This window comes from Ailuropoda melanoleuca, chromosome 14 (genome assembly GCF_002007445.2).
Source record: "Ailuropoda melanoleuca isolate Jingjing chromosome 14, ASM200744v2, whole genome shotgun sequence".
NCBI lineage: Eukaryota > Metazoa > Chordata > Mammalia > Carnivora > Ursidae > Ailuropoda > Ailuropoda melanoleuca.
The window spans coordinates 32061799-32083642 of record NC_048231.1 but is presented as its reverse complement, the minus strand read 5'-3'; the positions used below and the strand labels follow the sequence as shown (position 1 = coordinate 32083642).

The 21844-nt window shown below is 37.8% G+C and overlaps 2 protein-coding genes across 2 annotated transcripts in view; both read right to left on the bottom strand.

Annotated features, from left to right (window-relative positions):
• PPP4R4 (protein phosphatase 4 regulatory subunit 4) overlaps window positions 1-21844 on the bottom strand; it is a 47232-nt gene that overhangs the window by 23063 nt on the left and 2325 nt on the right.
• Window positions 1-21844, bottom strand: part of LOC100480176 (serine/threonine-protein phosphatase 4 regulatory subunit 4) — a 79451-nt gene that overhangs the window by 57086 nt on the left and 521 nt on the right. The window lies entirely within an intron of this gene.

Below are 21844 nucleotides of genomic sequence, written 5' to 3'. Positions count from 1 at the left end.
TCTTCACAGAAACAATGTTCAAAGTGATGTGGCAAAGAACAGTGAGCAGAGGTGGAATAACACGTAGTCTGCTCAAATGCACATTAGAGAAAAGCAGGAGGAGGAGCGTGGGAAGGGGTTGTGCATCAGACTAAAGAGACACTGACACGAGTAGACGTGGCCAGGCGTTCAAGTGAGATACTGAGCCTGCGTACCTGGAAATTTCCTGGGTTCTGTGGCCCTGCAAATATCTCCTGTTTGGTAAATAAACCAAACACGCATGGATCTATGCGAGCATCCCTGATTGGAATGAACCCAAAAACGATCGGCATAGGTTTACATCGGCAGTATAAAATTCACTTTATTGCTATTTGATATAGTAAATGTAATTGTAAAATAAATGTTGACTCAATGTTATACCTTTTTTTTTTTTAATAAAGTAAGCTTCATAGAGTTCAAAACCTACACCTTTCAACTGAAAGGCACAAGGAACCATCATCATCCTGGCTACAAAATGCGCTGTCCCTTTTTGTGCCAGCTGTGCTCTTCTTCGGGACATGTTCCCTTTCTAGGGTACTCACTGAGAAAGAAAAAGGACACAAGCCGACTCAGCAAACCATTCCTCTAAAACTAAAAAGAACTGGGTTAATCATCTAATATGTACACTAGTGGCTAAAAAGGAAAGAGGAAGGAAAAAAAGGACTAGATAAATAAATGAATTTAGGACAGCTATCTTCTAAATTCTAAATTAATGTTACTAATTATTTTATTCCCATTGGGAGATGCCACCTATTTTAAAGAGCCATTTATAGTAATATCTTCAACCAATGAAAAACAAGTCAATCCACTCAAGCATTCTTCACTGTAATAAAGTTTCAGTCTTCCTTCTTGCCCGAGATCCTACCATTGTCATGGGTAACCTCAGCATTCAGGTGAACAGCAAAGAGCCAGCTCCTGAACCCTCTAATCCAGTGATGTTTTGCCAAATTTTACATTCCCCAATCTTAGCACAGTATCTCACATACAAGAAAAGCTCCATAAATATTTGATTTAAACTGAAATTGTCTCAACATCACCAACCACTGTCACAGGCTCAATCTCACCCTTACCTGGAAATGCTCAAACTCTGGGATCTCACTGGCTGGCCATAAACTCTTATCTTTCTATTTCTCTATCATTAAATCCATTTTTTTACCCTATCCCATTTCTAACCTGTCAATTCCTTCTTATTCTCCAGTTTCTAATATTCCTCCTAGTGCCTTTTTCTTTCTCAGCAGCCTGAATCTGCCTGGCTGTTCCTCCAACCACACTCTCACCAATCACCTCCTTCAATTCTCCTCCCCCTTGACAGTAACAACAACAAAAATAGTATCTAATATACTGCAAGCCAGGCATTACGCTAAATGAGCACCTTACGTGTAGTCACTATGTAATGCTCACAATCTTATGAGGTAGAGTAGATACTTCCCTTAGCTCCATTTTATAGATGAGGTTAACTAGGGCTTAGAAAGATTAGTGCCCAGTTACCCAGACTGTATAACTCCAAAACCCATGCACAACCCTGCCTCTCTTCCAACCCGTGTACCCAGCCAATACCAAACCCATCCAGTTACGCTCTCCATCCCACTCCTGCTCCTAAGCTATGGAGAATTATGAGAGAAAACTGCATAACTATGCATGTAATGCTTTTAAAAACATGATTTCAAAAACAGCTGGTCCTCAGTGATGCTGGCGGAAACCAAATGATAATCAATTTGTGGTACATCAAGAAGAGGACCAGAAATTCTTTAGTATATCATATTGCCCAAAGCACTTTCAGAAAAATTATCTTGGGTCTCCAAAAATGAGGCTATCTGTGCTAGTTTATAAAACCTATGCCCTTCCCACAAAGAATAGAGCTGCACGTTAGAACAGATCTGGAGACTGAAAATGCTGATTTTCTCTACCCTTGTACCTTGCTTCAACCTTTGAAGAGCTCAAACTCTAGTGAGGAAGACAGATGTACACACTAAGAATTCTGACTGGATAGCAAAAAGTCCTATCTCTTTTCCTAGCTGGCCAACCTCGTTGTTTATTTGATCTTAAACCCCTGGGGAATGGGGGAGGGGAAGAAACAGATAACCATCCAAAAATGATGACATAACATGGTCAGTCACTACCAGAGAAATTAACCTGAGAACTCTAGCTTTGCTACTGTTAAACACAAATGATTTGTGTATACACAGTCTGTGATCCTAATCCTAGCAGCTCTCATTTCAAACTCAAAAAATGTAACACAGAAGCTGCGGGTGCTGTGTTTGAATTTATAACAATGAAGCAGGAGCCACACAGGCCTTGATTTGAGTTCGCAATAAAAAGTAAACTTCGTGTAGTTGACATTTAAGTATTTCTTTACTCAAAGTAAATTATTAAACAGTTTGCTTTAATGAATGGAGCAAAATAAATTAAATGATTAGCTCAGAGAATTAAACTTCCAAGAAAGACAAAACCTTCTTTTGAGACAAAGATGACTCAGGAATCTAATGCAGAAGATACAGAATACCAACCCACAATAGCAGTCACCTTTCAAACGTGGCATATTTTCCCATGTCAGTACTATAAAATCAAATCCTGGATAATGTTAAGTCTTCCAAGTTCCACCTTTTATGTAGTTAGGGAACCATTCGACCCTGCTTAGTCATTATGCTCAGAATCACAGAGAAACGTATTACATTTTTGAATAGTACCAAAGGAAGGGTAAAAGAAAACTTAACATTTAAGGATCTACAATGTGCCAGGCAAGACACTTCACATAATCACATTAATCTTCACAATATATGAGCAATGTATTTCTATCCTGACTTTACCATTGAGGAAACTGAGGCCCGGAAAAATTAAATGCAACTAACCCAAAGCCAACCAACTACTAAAGATTAGAGCCAGACAGGATTCCAGCTATGACTTCTAAGCCCATACCTAACCTAGGGCCGCTATACCCAGGATAATGTCACATCATAAGAAGTGGCTAAGCTGTCAGCCTAAAAATGTCTCTAAGTTGACAATGCTGCAAGAGAAAAATCTGCACATGATTTATTTAGTAATAGTCATGTTACAATAAATTCTTTAGCTGACAATTTCCACTCTATATCTTTTACTATCACAGTGTCACATCAATATAGTACGCAGAAGGGGCATGTTCACTGTGACGAAAAGACAATCTCCTCTCTTGATTGAACTCAGTTATACAGAGAGCATTTCCTTTTGAGTGGCCCTCCTACTTCATAGATCACCTAGTGAGCTCCTTTCCCCTTCAGTCTACCAACAGAGGAACAAACAGCCCTCTGACTCTCCAGGTACACATCTTGGAATTACTTTCACCTTCCCTTTCTCCCTCATATCCCACAGCAAACCTCACGGCAATTTTACAAGACGAGCACTATTATCCTCACTTGACCTGGTGTGGAATGAACTTATTATGGGTCAATTATTAACTATATCAAGACTCTATTTGATGCTAACTTTGATATGTTTTTATTTTATTATACATAGAAGGATAATAATTATTAAAATTTAGTTTCAGTTATATACATACATACATATATACACAATATATGTATATATACATATACACACACACACACAGGCAAACTTTTGGATACACGCCAGGTCACAATTTAAAATTACTATAGGTCATGGTAAAAAACAGTAGAAAATCATTGTTCCACAGTATTCTGCGAAGAGTAAAAGGAAAGATTACCAAGGTCTGTCCTACATAAATAAACTAGAGCAGAAATGTTGAAAGGTATGCAAAATACAAGTTCAGGAATAACTGTACAAACTTGGAAGATTTCTGGGAACACTGTTATCTCTCTGATTATTTTTGTAATCAATCTTTCCACTTCTCCATTAACACAGTAGTAAAAATCTTTTTAAAACTACTTTTAAAGACTATATAGACATATCAGGACACAGCGGGGGAGAAGGGATAGCTAAGAAGCTTCGGTTTACGTCGCTGCCAGCCCAGTGAGAGAGGAACCCAGGAGGGGAAACAGAAGAGTAAAACAAGGGATCAAAGCAGGCAGAATCCCTGGTACCTACAGGAAGAAAAGATGACAAATTGCTCTCATAGGAAGGGGAAGAGACCTGATTACTTAATCTACAGAACGCGGGAGGACTGGTAAGTTCCATTAGTCAGGACGTACTTAATCAGGACCTGCTGCTGCGACGCACTGGTTCTGGATTCTCCAACGTAATCTAATGACGCTTTATGCCCAGCCACAGACCTTGTCAGATGGCAAGGACTGACTAAGTGCTTATTATAGCCTCGGCAGTGAGCTAAGCGGCCCTTGCCTTATTAGAGCTTCACAGGCAGAGAAGACAAGCATTACATGACAATCAATTAAATCATCTCAAGTGTGCACAGACCTATCAAGGAACAGTACATCTGAGAAAATCACTTAATTTAGAGGCCAAGGGAGGGCTTCCTTGAAGAGCTGAGACCTGAAAATGAGTAGGAATAGGTGAAAAGAGAGAGTCGAAGGAACAGTGCGTTCAAAGGTTCCATGCCAGATGGGGTTCATGCAATCATTTTACAATGATGTACTGAACACTTATGATTTGCCAGTCGTTGTGCTCTGGAAGTAGAAAGAAAACAATAAAAACAAAGCATTCTCATTCTGTGTATCTGAATTAGAGTGGAAAAAGAAGAAATGGCTTCTTGCAGAAATAAAATCAATAGGACTTGATATAAAACCAATTACCGAGGGAGAAAGGAAGAGTACAAAATCATTCCCAGATTTCCCTCCAGGATGATTTGAAAAGATGGTCAAGCTCCAATGACAAGTGAAGGCACATTTAGATAAAAAGTGAAGAATTCGGTTTGGGGCACACTAAGTTTAAAGAGCCAGCAAAGCATTCCGGTAGAGACATCCTAGTGGAGACACCCAGCAGGCAGACCTGGCCCAAAGTTCACAAGAAAAACCCATGGTCATAGCCACAGATTTGGAAAATCTGTCATAGAGATCATCATTGAAAATCTAGGGGTGGATAATATAACCCAGAAAGAGAGTCCCAGACAACATACAGTGGTTCCCGTCTGCTTGACTGATACTACTGCAAATGAAGCACCAAATCAGAAGAAACGTAACACAAATCAATCATAAAATGTAAAAGCTCATCGGTCAACCCAAAATCAATATGCAAAATCTGCCTGAAATGGCTCCTTTCCTCTACTGCTAAGGAGAGGTTAGAACAGAGTGTGTTGAAGACGGCCTAAAGCAGTGATCATCTCCGTGACATAATTTCCAAATCTGTGGAAACATAATTCACCCCCTCACATCGTGACAATGAAGAAACCGACATCTATACAGTACGGAAGTTGTTCAAGTCAACCAGGTAATTACTGTCAGGGTCAGGACAGTATCTCCACAAAGCAAGAATCTAATTTAAATAAAACAACAACACTATTGCCCCTGTAGTATTTCTCATGAGGTTCTAAATAACTATTAAATTAATTTCATGGGGGCCTGGCTGGCTCAGTCAGTGGAACATGTGACTCTTGATCCTGGGATTATAAATTCAAGTCCCATGTTGAGGGTAGAGATTACTTAAAAATAAAATCTATTTTAAAAATTTTTAATTAACTGGGGCACCTGGGTGGCTCAGTCGGTTAAGTGTCTGCCTTCAGCTCAGGTCATGCTCCCAGAGTCCTGGGATTGAGCCCTGCATCGGGCTCCCTGCTCATCAGAGAGTCTGCTTCTCCCTCTCCCTCTACCCCTCTGGCTCAGTCATGCTTGCTCTCTCTCTCTCTCCCTCTCTCTCATAGTATTTCTCATGAGGTTCTAAATAACTATTAAATTAATTTCTTGGGGGCCTGGCTGGCTCAGTCAGTGGAACATGTGATTCTTGATCCTGGGATTATAAATTCAAGTCCCATGTTGAGGGTAGAGATTACTTAAAAATAAAATCTATTTTAAAAATTTTTAATTAACTGGGGCACCTGGGTGGCTCAGTCGGTTAAGTGTCTGCCTTCAGCTCAGGTCATGCTCCCAGAGTCCTGGGATTGAGCCCTGCATCGGGCTCCCTGCTCATCAGAGAGTCTGCTTCTCCCTCTCCCTCTACCCCTCTGGCTCAGTCATGCTTGCTCTCTCTCTCTCTCCCTCTCTCTCAAGTAAATAAATAAAATATTTTATAAATAAATAAATAAATAATTTAATTAACTAGTTAATTTCATGCATATATTTTCTTCTTCAAGAGAAACAAAGTCAATTTTATCCCTGCTGCCCCTTAAAGAATTAGCTTAGACATTCCTATCATTTCTTCTAGCAATATATGAATCACCAGTCCTCTAATTATTTTAAAAGAAAAATACCGTCTATGGAAATATAATTGCTAATTATACCATATGTAATTCAATGAGTAAGTATGGATACACATGAGTAAATTCACTCATATATATGAGTAAAACATGATATATATCTTACCTAAATTATTTTAATATGTTGTCCATAAGACTAGGTCCATGTGCTACTTATGTGGAAATCATAAAGACACTAAGGAGTAAATGGAGTTTTTAAATCACAATATGTAATGATTTTTACTACAAAATAATGATTTGATGAAATAATAAGTCATTTTATTCTTATTTATAACTCTTTACCTGCACAAAAGGATTTAGAGAAGCACACATTTAAATATGCAAAATACTGAACACTTTAATATTTTTTTAAAATACGAGTCAAAAGAATCAGGGTTGATTTGTATACCCTGAGCTTTTTTGTTTTTTAAAGATTTAAAGGGAGGGGGGCGAGCAGCAGAGGGAGAGGGACAAGCAGACTCAGCACAGTGCCAAGCCAGATGCGGGGCTCAGTCTGAGGACCCTGAGATCATGACCTGAGCTGAAACCAAGAGTCCAATGCTTACCCGACTGAGCCACCCAGGTGCCCCTATCCTGAGCTTTTTTTAAACTACAGATAAGTAAATATTTTTGAAGGAATAGAGAAATGAAGGTAAGCTGATAACTGCAGTGAACACCTAATTAAGTGTACAGTCATAGTGCCAGAAAGGGTCTTAACAGCATGACTAAGTACATCTCCCTCACTTTACTAACAGAATAGAGATGCTAAATGATGTTCCCAAGGTCACACAGCTGGTTAGTGGCTGTGCTCTGTCTCTTAGCAACAAGGATTAGAAGAAAAACACAAATTTTACAGCTCTCACTGCCTAATAAAAAGAAACAAAATTAGTCTCAACTAATTTTATATATATATGTAAATATATATATAAAAACATATATAGATTCCATATAACAAATAAGAAACTAGAGCTAATAAAATATATGTTGTTTTGGAACATTAAGAAAATTTTTTCCTGAAAAAGAAAAAAAAGAGGCCACATCTATCTACCCACTAAGGTACCAAAAGAAATGACAAACACTGGAATTCTGATCCTTCAGCAGGTTTCTGCTAATCCAGTATTTAAAAACCATCTTGAATAAAGAAATGTGGGAGCTTTTTAATGCCTATATCAGAAAACTACAGAAACGTTGTGAACATTCCTATTTTGTAAAAGAAGATTTAATCTGCTTAAATATCAAAAATGAGGAAAAGGAAAGATTAACAATACGCACAGGTTTTTAACCTGTGACATGAAACAGATGATGGTGCCACTTATCTGAGATAAACAAGCAACCCACATATGAGTAAATATGTGAAGGAAATAATAGACCTAGCAATGCAGATATCCGAGGAAAACATATTAAGAGCAGAAGGAAGAGCAAGTGCAAAATCCGAGGTAGCTATATACCTGGTATGTTTAATGAAGAGCAAAGATGGCTCTAATACACACCAAGCAAAGAAGGGAATAGTAAGAAATTAAATCAGCGCTGTTATGGGGAAGGAAGAGGTAGTCACAGAAATCAGGGAAAGTACATTCTCAAACTGTAATGGAACTAAACAAGAAATCAGTAACAAAAAGATACCCGGAAAATCCCCCACTATGTGGAAATTAAACAATACACTTCTCAGTGACTCCTGAGTCACAGAAGTCTTGAAAGAAAGTGTGTTGGGGTTTTTTTTTTTAAGCTTTTATTTAGAGAGAGAGAGAAAGTGAGTGTTTACGTGTCCACATGAACAAGGGGGAGGGGCAGAGGGAAGGAGAGAATCTCAAGCCGACTCCAGGCTGGGCTTAGAGTGCAAGGTAGAGCTTGATCTCAAGACCCTGAGATCAAGACCTGAGCTGAAATCAAGAGTCGGACATGGAAGCTTAACCAACTGAGCCACCCAGGTGCCCCAGAAAGAAAGTATTTTTACTTCAACTAAATGACAATGAAGACACAAAACATCAAAATTCGTGGAATGCAGTTAAAGCAGTGCCTACAGGGAGATACATAGCATTAAAATGCATGTACTAAAATAAAAATCTAAAATCAATAAACTAGGATTCCACCTTAAGAAATAAGAGAAAGAAGGGAAAATTAAATGCAAAGTAAGCAGAACGAAGGAAATACTAAATACAAAATAAAAATCAATGAAATTGATACAGAAAACATTACAATACAGAAAAACATTAAAGAAAAAGAAAACCAAAAGCTGGTTCTTCTAAAAGATCAACAAAATTGATAGACCCCAAATGCAAACAAGAAAAAAAAGTGAGAAAACACAAATTACCAGTATAGGCAATCAAAGAGGGGACATCAGTACAGATCCCACAAACATTAAAAGGGAATACTAGCATAGCCTAATTCAATGCCCATAAATCCAATAATTTAGATGGAATACAGTTCAGTACTTTGAAAGACAAAAACTACCAAAACCCACTCAAGAAGAAATAGACAACCCACAGAGCCCAATATCTAATAAATAATTGAATTTTTAGTTAAAAACCTTTAAAAAAAAAAAAAAAAAAGAAAGAAAAAGAAAATCCCAGGCCCAGATGGTTTCGTTGGTGACTTCTACCTAACATTTAAGGAAGAAATATGGGGGACTTGGCTGGCTCAGCTGATGGAGCATGTGATTCTTGATCTCAGGGTTTTGAGCTCAAGCCCCGTGTTAGAGGTAGAGATTACTTAAAAAAAATTTTTTTTAAACATTTTAGGGAGAAATAACACCAATTCTACACAACCTCTTCCAGAAAATAGGAAACCACTTCCCAAGTCATTTCATGAGCATCTTCCTAAAACCCAAACCATAGAAAAGAAAGTTATAGGATCAATATCTTTCATCACATTAGACGCAAAAATCCTCAAAAATATACTAGCAAATAGAGCCCAGAAACACTGAAAAAAGACTCATATATCATGACCAAGTAGATTTCATCCCAAGAATGCAAGATTGGTTCATCATTTGAAAATTGATCAATGTAATTTCAGCATATTAAAAAAAACTAAGTTAGAAAAGCCATACATCAAATCAATAGATTCAGAAAAATAATATTTACAAGATTCACCACCCATTCATGATAAAAACTGTCAGCAAATTAGGAATACTTACATCATATTTAATGGTGAGAGACTGAATGCCTTCCCCCTAAAATCAAAAACAAGGGAGGTCCTCTCTCACCACACCTACAGGGGACGAACCTGGGAGATACTACTTTAACCAAGGAACCAAGATTATCATCACCAGTGATAAATCGTGATGATAGCATGTACCCCCCTGAAATTATGGGATGAGAAAGACATTTCCCCTCTACGGTATTCTTCCCAAAAGCCCATAACCCCAATCTAATAATGAGAAAAACATTACACAAATACAACTTGAGAGACATTCTACAGAATATCTGACCACTCACCAAAACTACCAAGATCTTGAAAAGCAAGGCAAGACTAGGAAAGCAACGCAGCCAAGAGGAGACTAAGGAGATATGGCAACTACATGCAATGTGGTATCCTGGAGGAAAAGAGTGAAAAAAACTGATAAAATCCAAATAGTCTATAGTTTAGTTAATAGTGATGTACCAATGTTAATTTCTTAGTTTTGACAAAAGTACCAAGGTTATGTAAGATACTAGCTTTAGAGAAAACTGGTGAAACGTATATGGGAGCTCTTTTAACTACTTTTGTGACTTTTCTGGAGACCTAAAATAATTCCCTCCAGAACTATATTTTTAAAAAAACCAAAAGGTCAGGGGTGCCCAGGTGGCTCAGTCAGTTAAACATCTGCCTTTGGCTCAGGTCATGATCTCAGGGTCCTAGGATCATGCCCCATGTCAGGCTTTCTGCTCAGCGGGGAGTCTGCTTCTCCCTCTCTTTCTGGGCTCTCTCTCTCAAATAAATAAATTAATTAAAAATCAAATTCAATTTAAAAAAAAGCAAAAAGTCAGAAAAGGATACACTGTGTAAACACTAACCAAAAGAAAGCTGGAGTGAGTATATTAATTTCAGATAAAGTATACTTCAAAACAAAGAGTATTTCTAGGGATAAAGACAAATATTACGTAACTATAAAGGGGTTAAATCACCAAGAAAACATAACGATCCTAACTGTATGTACCTAAATACAGAAATCAAAATACCCGAACTACTACTAAAACTGACAGATTTGAAAGGGGTAGACAAATCCGCATTTATAGTTAGAGACTTCAATACTCCAGTCTTTGTAATCAGTAGAATAAGTAGATAGAAAATAACAGAGATATAGAACACCTGAAAAATACCATCAACCCACATGACCTAATTCACATTTATAGAACATTATACCCAATGACAGAATGCACAAGCTTTTCAAGTATACATGGAACATTCACCTAGATCAACCATGTTCTGGGCCATAAAACTAATCTCAGCAAATTTAAAAGAACTGAGGTCAAGCAAAGTAAAGTATGTCCTGTGACCATTACAGAATTACAGAATTAAACTAGAAACCAATAACAGAAAGATATCTGGGAAAATCCCCCAAATAACTGTAAAATTAGGTGAGATATGCATATATACCATCCACGTGTACACACCATCCCCCTCCCTCCCCACCATTATCAGAGCTGCAAGGTGAGGTGTCCTCTCCCCAACAAGCCCAGGCTATACTTTCGTGAATCCTTTCTCTCTTCAAGACTACCTACTTTTCAGGCAAATATAGTTTAATTTTATTACCAAGAGAATTTCTAAGCAAACACGGTTTATAAACTTTTTACCAAGAGAATTTATATGACAATTCTAAGCCAGTCAGACTTCTCAGTCTGATTTTTCATGCATGAACATGTAAATATGTTTATGCTAGCCATTTAACTCTCATTCTGCCCAAAGCATATTCAAACCAAATCTATAATGTACAGAACTCTTCAAAGAAATATTTTCTGATTTTAGTTCAGCAAAATGAACAGTATCTTTTCTTTAATCATAATATTATTGCATGCAATCCTTAATGAAACACGGGCACTTTCTGAATTATGACTATTTACCTAGCAAATGACACTTTTTTAAAAAGCTGTGAAACTTCACCTCCCCAAGGGCTTTCTGCCCTACAGGGATGACCATTAGCACCACCTAGTGGATGAAATAATAAACTGGGATTCAACATCTCTGTCTTAGAATTGAGGGACACCCTGCTGAAGCAAGATGGAGCCTTAAACTCTATCAGGCCCAACCCATTGTATTATATGGAGAGAAGTGGGGGGAACGGTGCCTGAAGAACTTAAGTGACTTGAATGTGATCACAGACACAAATGCCACATCCCCTGATTTTTACACTCGTAAACTGGCCCTTTCTATTGCACTTTATAGCCATGTGCAAAAAAATTAACCTCAAACTTTACCTTCACCATATGCAAAATTTGCCTAGAAATGGATCAGAGACCTAAAATTAAGAGCTAACACCTTAAAACTCCTAAAAGAAAACAAAGGGAAAAAAATCTTAATGAACTTGAAGTTGACAAAAATCTCTTAAATACAACACAGAAAGTACTAGTTATAAAGGAAAAAAAGCAATAAATTAGACCTCATCAAAATTAGACCACAACAAAGCAAATACCCTTTGTTCCCTGAAAAATACTTTTATAAAAATTAAAAAGCCACAGACTGGGAGAAAATATCTGCAAAACATATATCTAACCAAAGAGCAAAAGCTTTGAACAGACACTTCCCTAAACAAGATATATGGCTGGCTTATGTAAAAATGCTCAACGGCCATTGATCATTTGGGAAATCCAAATTACAAATACAATGAAACACCACTACACGAGACCACTAGACACGCCATTAAATGGCTTAAAACTAAAAAGACTGATCATACCAAATGTCAACGAGTATATGGAGCAACTCAAGCTCTCACACACTACCTGGAAATGTAAAATTACAAGTTCACTTTGGAAATGGTTTAGCAGTTTCTTAAAAATATAAATATACATCTACTACGGGACCCAGCCATTGCACTCCTAGCTATATAACGGAGAAGGAAGAAAGCACGTGTCCACCAAAGATTTGTACATGAATATTTATAGCCACTTAAGTGTGTAGTAGCCAAAAACTGGAAATTACCCAAATGTCCATTAGCAGATGAATGGGTAAGCAAAATATGTTATATCCTTAAAATGGAATAATTATCAATAGCAAACAGAAATAAACTACTGATGCATGCAACATTATACATGAACTTCACAATACTTAAGTTGAGTAAAAGATGCCAGACAAAATACTAGATATTATAATTCATTTCTATAAAATTCTATAAATTGCAAACTAATCTATAGTGACAGAAAGTAGATCAGTGGTTGACTAGATGGAAGATCAGAGGAAAGGGAGAGGATATTAAAAAGGGACACAAAGTTACTTTTGGGTGTGATGGACATGTTCATTATCTTAGTTGGGATGATAGCTTTATGGGGGTGTGTGTGTGTGTATATGTGTGTCAAAATTCATACATATGTCAAAACTCATCAAATCATACAATTAAAATATGTGCAGTTTATTGAATATCAGTTATACCTCAATAAAACTATAAAAAATGAAAAAACATATTCACCACATAACCCAGCATTCTATTTTTAGGCATTCACCCAAGAGACATGAAAACATATGTCTACATTCTAGAACAGGAAAAACCAATCTATAGTGACAAAAAGCAGATCACTGGTTGCCTAGGGTCACGGGAAGATTAATTGCAAAGGGGCACCATCTGGAGAGAACACTTTACAACTACAGGAAGTTTCCGGATGGGAAGTTTCCCATACACTCCATACATACACTTATAAAATACGTTCTGAATTGCAAAGGGGATTGAAAACACCAATAAACCCTGAAACAAATAATACCTTATGCTAATTCACTGGATTTAAATAAAAATAAAATTAAAAATAAAAAAATAAAAAGACCAAAAACAACTATCCTTTCCTAAAACAACTCTGCACCAAGCACTGGGCCCTCTACATACATCTCCTCCAATCTTACAGTCCTATAGTATAGGTATTATTATTCTCATTTTAGAATAGGAGGCTTGGACTCAGAGAAGCTAAGCAACTTACCCAAGGTCTCTCAGTAAGTAAATGAGTGAGCCCCCACCTCTAAGAATAAATCTGGGTTTGTCTTAACATAAAGTATTTCTAACACAATGTCCTGCCTTCTCAACACCCAACACACTTGCTAACCGGGGATGAACTCTGTTCTACTGAACTCCAAGAAAAATGCTTTTGCTTCCTTAAACAAGTACTTCCTTGAACACAAGTATCTGCTGGTATAATGTCATTCGTTCCCCAGGTGATGCCTAACACATACAAGTACTCAATAAATATTCTGTACCTTTTAACTTAAACTCTTAAGATTTATTCTAAAGTAACCATTAGTTGCATTACAAATCTTTTCCATTATTAATCTCTGACTATACTTAACAAGATAAAAAGTGCCCAAATCTCTCATAATTGCATCATGTTAGTGAGCTCCAGATCTTTCTAACGACATGATGTGGGTCACTTTTACATTGATGAAAATAGTTTACTCTTTCGTTAAGCTTTTCCTACAGACCCCATGAAAGCATTCTGCTTTCTACCGATGTCACAGAGAGAGCCTTCTGAAGCTTCAGTAAATAGGAAAAAAGAAGCAGATGCCATTGTTATGCTCATAACAAAAAGCAAGGAAAAGGAGGTGGAAATAATCACCAAACCCCTTACATTCAGTGACCTAGTACTTTTCCAAAACGGAATTCAAGGTTTGCCAAGGACTTCTTAAGTAATTTGGCCTGAGCAATAATGTAAGATATACAGCTGGAATCCATTATATACTCCGCTTTATAGGTGAGACACTGGTCCCTCTATCCTAAAACAGGAAAATGGAGGTGCTCCCTAGTTGTATGCAGAAAGGCATTCAAGCATCACCTTCACAGAGGATGATAATTTGGGCAATTTTTTTTAAATGGGACCTCTCATAGGGAACATTCTTGTAGAAAAAGAATAATGTTCAGTGGTGTAAGTAAATCAGGCACACAAAAACAGAAACCTCTTCAGGCTATTAGTCGGCCGCTCATCATCACTATGCTAGGAAATTTACGAACTAGAAGGTTTGTCACTTTGTTTCCTTAAAAATAAAGGTTGGACCACTCACACACTGCCGATAGAAGTTTAAATTGGCACAATTTGGAAAATTGTTTGGCCGTATCTTTTAAGCCAGACATATGCATATACTAATGACCAATAATTCTACTTCTATGAAGATAACTAAAAGAAATGCACACACATATTCACCAAAAGACTTGTACATCACGTTCCTAGCAGCATTATTCCTAAGAGCAAAAAAATGGAAACAAGCCAAATGTCCATCAACAGTAGAACGAATAAATAAATTGTGACTCATAATGGAATACTATACAGCAATAAAAATGAACAATCTATTTCTCCATGCAACAATATGGACAAATCTCTTTTTGAAAGGTTCAATAAAAGCTAAGCACAAAACAGTACATTCCATGGTTCCTACTATACAAAGTTCAAAATCAGGCAAACTAATCTATGATGTTAAAAGTCAGGATGGTAGTTACCCCTTGCAGGGAGCAGGAGAAACTAGACAGGGGTAGAAGGGAGGTACTAGGCTAATATGGTAGATTGTGTTCTATTTCTTAATCTGTGTGCTGATTACATGGGTGTGTTCACTCATGAAAATTCAACAAGCTATATATTTAGGATTTGTGCACATTTCTGCAGATGTTCAAAAAGCTTGTTTTAAAAAACAAGACAAAAAATATGCCTATAAAAGCACCTCTTTGGGGCGCCTAAGTGGCTCAGTCAGTTAAGCATCCGGCTCTTGATTTCGGCTCAGGTCATGATCTCAGGGTCGTGAGACTGAGCCCCACGCTGGGTGTGAAGCCTGCTTAAGATTCTCTCCCTCGCCCTCTGCTCCTCCACCTTCCCCCCCACCTCGAAAGAAAGAAAGAAAGAAAGAAAGAAAGAAAGAAAGAAAGAAAGAAAGAAAGACTCTTTAACTGAGATTCCTAATTCATTAATTTTTTTTTTAAGTATACAAAAGTAAAGGAATAACAGACCAGACCATGGTCCAAACTCAATGCAGAAACAAGAGAGAAATATCATGGGTAACCAAGGACGAAGAAAGGTCATCACAGTGCATGCTTTGAAAAAGGATAGTATCTCTCCCGACATGGTGTTAAGAGACTCTTCCAACTAAACAACACTCCCCACTTCTCTGCCAAAGGCCGGCTGGAAGCTCATAGCGAATAGGCTACTTTCTAGAATGCTCACAGGCTTCTGGTCTAGTGGATTTGTAACCAAGAGTTGGCTGCATTTGTTCTCAGACCAGTTTATCCCATTTTCACTGGCTATTGCAATTACATAATTTAATTAAATACTGCAGAAACATGACACAAAAAGGAAGTCATTTTTACGAAAACGAAATTGAGAGTTTTAAAACACTCAATAAAGATAATTTGCCGAAGAAAATTGCTATTGAAATAGGAAGAACAAGACAACTTGCAAAAGATGAGCAGAAAATCAAAAACTCTAGGACCATGCTGTCCAAATGCTTCCTAAACTATCTTCCGATTCTCACTCAGCTTTAAAGAAACATAAACTTGACATTATAAGGGCATTATGGGGGTAATCAATGCAAGAAAGCAGATCCTGAACTGTAATCAGCAGACCTCTTCTCAAAGAAAAGGCAATGGACCTACAGCAAAAGACTAGCAAACAAATACATATTTTTTTACACAAAAGTAAAACGTTGAATGTAGGTATCATTTTTATGATTCCCCATGCTGACCAATTTTTTTGGATTAACTAACCAACTATCCATTCCACTTGTGAGGGGTTAAAAAGGCTCTTCTGTACATCATTCAAGAAAACTAGGCAAAGTAATACTAGACGCTCAAGCATCCCCTACATACATACACACACTCATACACATCCCTTATATACCCACTTTACTGAAACAGTATTAAAAGGCAGAAGGCATCAAAAAAAGAAATAAAGACAATAGTGAAAATAAAAGAAGCATGGGAATATAGACAATCTTAGAAAGAAGGGCATACAAAGGAGGTTTTCACACAACTTTTCACAACGTGATAGGTATTTTGAAAGACAAAACAATCAAAACCTAGCCAGGTAGCCAAGCTTATCAGTGAAGTTCTTCCCCGCTATCTTACTGCCGTCCTGTTCTAATCTTGAATGCAAAGGTCTCCAGAAGCCACAGTTTACAGTACTTTTGTTCATTTCCAGATTTGGCTGCAGAAATCTCCCTCTGTGACATCACTAGGGGGAGTACTTACTTCTTTAAAAAAAAAACTGGGGGTTGGGGGCAGAGGGTAAAAGTTCCTAATTTATGCATTTTACCTGACTATCCCTGGAAGGCAAAGTGCAAAATGTTTTAAAACTCACAGCGAGGGGCGCCTGGGTGGCTCAGTCAGGTTACCCAGCCAACTCCTGATTTCAGCTCAGGTCATGATCTTAGGGTCCTGGGACCAAGCCCTGCGCTGGGCTCTGCCCTCAGCGGGGAATCTGCTTGGGATTCTCTGCCTCTCCCTCTCCCTCTGCCCCTCACCTGGCTCATGCGAGCTCATGTGCTCCCTATCTCATGCACTCTCTCTCTCTCTCTCTGAAATAAAGAACTCTTTTAAAAAATTCACAGTGTAAAGTGACTATAAAAGCATTCAACACAAAAGTGAGGTTAACACTAACCAATCCACACAATGCATGCATAACGTTAAGAGCAAATATTGCTTAAGATAAGGTCATTTTCGTGGGGCGCCTGGGTGGCACAGCGGTTAAGTGTCTGCCTTCGGCTCAGGGCGTGATCCCGGCGTTATGATCCAGCCCCACATCAGGCTCCTCTGCTATGAGCCTGCTTCTTCCTCTCCCACTCCCCCTGTTTGTGTTCCTTCTCTCGCTGGCGGTCTCTATCTCTTCGAATAAATAAATAAAAATCTTTAAAAAAAAAAAAAAGATAAGGTCATTTGGTAAGAAAATATAAATCCGTACAACAGGCTGACCTTATCACTCAAGTTTTAAAATGCTTAATTATAATTTGTGAAGATTCTGGTTTCTGATAAATACTATTAGCACAGAAAGTTAATAGGCATCTTTCATAAACTTCAGTTGACATACTTTACTTGCCAGTTACTTTCCTAAATTATTGGAAGGTAAAATTAATATTGTTATCCTCTTTTAAAAGTGTGAAAGGTACCATGAGAACCTAAGTAACAAGGAAGTAGGGACTGGGGGAAGAAGACAGAAGGAAATTAACATGAATTGGGTACCTATTCTGTGGTAGAGCTCCACCCATAACACAACCTTGGGAAACAGGAATTGCTATTTCCATTTTACAGATGAAAAAAAGAGAGCTTAATAATCATAAGTAATGTGTTTCTGGTTACACAGATAATAAACAGTAGAATAGGCTATAACCTAAATCTGTCTGATTCTATATTGCCTATAATACAAAAAAACCAGAAGTATCTTAATTCATCTGGCATGTTGGCCATCTTAAATTAAATAATACACTTTATTAAGAGGTATATATTTATATCACAGCACAAAACAAGAAAGACCAAAACAGCCACAACATAACAGATGCTTGCCCTCCAGGAACTTACAATTAAAGAAAATGTTCCCGCGCACACACAGGTTAAGGAATACAGTGTAGTGATTAATCACTCCTTGAGGGAGGCCATCCATAAGTGATATGGGAGCTCAGAGAAGCCTGGGATCCACGTGGTTTCAGCAGTTGAGAAAGGCTTTATGAAAGATGCAAGATCATAGCTGGATCCTGGAGATGGAAAATATTGAACAGGTGTAATGAAAGGCCCTCCAGGACCGGGAAAAGCAGACGTAAGGATGAACACGATGAATGTGAGTAACAGTGAAGGGGCCAGCAGGACTGCTTCAAGAAGTAAAGGACTAAGTGGAAACAACCCCAGTGTGTCTATCAACTGATGAATGAATAACCAAAACGTGATATACCCACACAGTGCAATAGGACTCAACAACAGAAAGAAAGCACTGACACATGTTACAACATGGATGGACCTTGAACACTATGCTAAATGAAAGAAGTCAGTCACAAAAGGCCACATACTGTATAATTTCATTTACATGAAATGTCCAGAGAATAGGCAACTCTGTAGAGACAGAAAGCAGACTAGTGATTCCCAAAGGCTGGAAGGGGTGGAAAGAAGTGAGGAGTGACTGCTTATAGGTACGGGGTTTCTTTGGGGGATGATGAAAATGTGCTAAAATTGATCGTGGCGATGGCTGCACAACTCTGTGAATACACTAAAATCCACTAACCGGCACACTTTAAATGGGTGAAATGTATGGCAAAGAAACTACAGCTCAATCAAGCCATTTAAAAAAAAAAAAAACAGAGTTGAGGGCCTGAAGGAACATTACACTGCACAGCTAAGATGGAGTCCCTTATGCCAAGTTTTGAGGGTCTGGAATTTATCTGGTAGGCAATTAGAGAGAGGTAAGTAAAGACTTACCTAATGAAAGCATAGTATACAAATTTAGGGCTCTTCTCTAACAAAATTATTCACATATTTTAAGTACTTTCCTAAAATATATGCCAAAATCACAAAGACGACAGAGAAGAGGAAAAAGATGATGCGATGGGATTTTGACAAAGCCACAAGCTGTGACTATTAGGAAAGCTGTTTTGCTTCTGCACTAAATGCCACAGATGGCTGGTATCAGCATCGTATTTATGCAAAACCACAAATTCATCTGTGTCATGTCTTCAAATACCGTAATGTTCTAAGCTTAATTATGAAAACTACATTAACAATTGATCTGCCATATTTTAGAGTGAGATGATGAACCATGTAATTTGTTTTTCATTGGATGACAGTACTCTACAGATAATGTTTTATATATTAGATTCAATTTAAAAGCTATCAGAACCCCACTGGTATAAAGCATGTGTGATGCAAACACATTTGTCTGAATTCTAATTTACCCTAAGATTCCAAAAGAGATTTACTGTACAAAATAAGAAAACTAAAGAGATAAATCTGACATTCAGAGACGCGGGGTGGGGGGGGGCATCTGGATATTAAATACCCAATATCCAATACAAAGGTAAAGGCAAAGCACTCAAAAATCAATCTGAAAAGCAGACAAAAAAAAATCAGGGGGCACCTGGGTGGCTCAGTGGGTTGACATCTGACTCTTGGTTTCCACTGAGGTCATGATCTCAGGGTCCTGGGATCTAACCCACACAGGCTCTGTACTCCCTGCTCAGCCCAGTCTGCTTATCCTTCTCCCTCCCCCTCTGTTCCTCCCTCTCTCTTTCTCCCTCCTCCTCCCACCCTGCACTCCCTCTCTCAAATAAATAAATAAATAAAATCTTAAAAAAAAAAAAAAAGCCGGTCTCAGTATGAGGTTCTATAGCATTAGGAAGTATGATGAAAAAAAAAGGCACACAGTACATTTAAAATAAAAGGCACGATATAAGGGCAGAAGAGGCTGTAACAGAGGCAAAGTCTGGAACTCATCTATTAGACAATCCCACATCTTCCCCGGAATCCCAACAAAGAAAGAACCTTTCAGGCAGTGTGCGGTTTATCCCTTCCGAAGCTAGCCTAAAGGTGAAATCCCACTTTCCCCCAGGAGGTGGTGAGATGGTAGGAATACAAAGAACTCCGCTGGAGAACCTATGCACAACTGAACTAGTGTTCGCCTTCTGAGTCACCTTGCAAACCTCCTTCAAGGTAGATGAGCCACAAGAAACTAAAGGAGATATCAGATCTCTTTTAAAAAAAACAAAAAAAAAAAAAACCTCTAGTCTAAGAATGAGAGGACCCATCTGTTTCTGAAGGGCTTTGTAAATTCCAGAACTGGATGAAACTTGTGTTCTGTGTCTGAGAAATACAGACAACTTAGAAGAGCCGGTTCACTAGCAAACAATAAAAGCAAAATAGAAAACAAGTAAGCTCTCCTAAAAAAGAAGCCTTGTCACTGATATCTAGAGTAAGGTATCTGCGGTCGCAGGTAAGTAGAACAAGATTCTCCATTTCCTGGGATGCCTGGGTGGCACAGCGGTGGGGNTAAGCTCTCCTAAAAAAGAAGCCTTGTCACTGATATCTAGAGTAAGGTATCTGCGGTCGCAGGTAAGTAGAACAAGATTCTCCATTTCCTGGGATGCCTGGGTGGCACAGCGGTGGGGCGTCTGCCTTCGGCTCAGGGCGTGATCCCAGTGTTATGAGATCGAGCCCCACATCAGGCTCTTCTGCTATGAGCCTGCTTCTTCCTCTCCCACTCCCCCTGCTTGTGTTCCCTCTCTCTCGCTGGCTGTCTCTATCTCTGTCAAATAAATAAATAAAAAATTAAAAGAAAAAAAAAGACTCTCCATTTCCTAATTTCCTAATTGTAAGCCAGAGTTTAGGCAAAAGAATTCAGTAGAAGTATCGAGTAGGAACTTATTACAAATCATCAACTGCTGTATGTTAAAACAAAACTTATCTAAACTCTCCTCAATTGTCTACTCCAAACAAAAGAACTCAGGGAAAAGGCAGAAGTTGACAGCTATTGTTCACTGTATTAGACATGTTAATTACTAAGGAATAAAGTACTTCAAATATAACATAATAAAGTATCAAAAAAGGTTAAACATTGAATTTTTCTCTATGTAAACATCAAGAACACATTACTGTTAATTCATACATAAATAAAAGTTTTCTTTTAAATAAACAGGGAGAAATAATGACAGCATACTGCCAAAGATCACCAAAGGAGGGGAAAGAACACTAACATAAGGTCTAACACCCAGAAACATTTTCAAGTGATAGAATTATTAGAATGGTCTAAATTATAAGCATGCTACAATTCTGACTACACTAAGAACAGAAACCCAAGAGGTCATGAATAGGCTAAAAAAAAGTCATGGGGAGNTCATGGGGGGGGATTTTTTTTTTTTTTTTTTTACAGGATCCTCCACTGAATAACCTGGAACTAGAAGCATGACCTATAAATTAGAAAGGAGAACACGAAACTTGTCAGCACTTGAAACTGGCAAAGCTGACCCAAACTAAGGAAACAAGGATGATAAATCTCAGGAGGTAAATAACACCAGTTTTCAAAATCTGTTCTAAAAAACACAAGTGAAAACTAATTTGCCAAAGGAAAAACATGTGGCTATAAGTTAAAGAGAAATTTTAAAACAAATATACACAAAATGCCTTAGGAAAATTTCTGCTTCGGAAGTATTTTCACAGATAAGTTCATTAATGTTCACTGCATTAGCTTTTAAGAAGTTAAATCTGAAGTTTTTTTAGTTGAAAGAAATTTTATAAATGTATGCAATAACCACTTGGATTAAGCAATTCTTCAGAGCTTGTGAGATTAAACTTAAAGGAGAGTAGGCTCAATTAAATTTTAAAATCTTTCAGACAAAATTACAAGGCTTACATAGCAAAAGTAATACAAACAGGATATCCTGAGCATCAAACTGAGCTACTCTACTTGG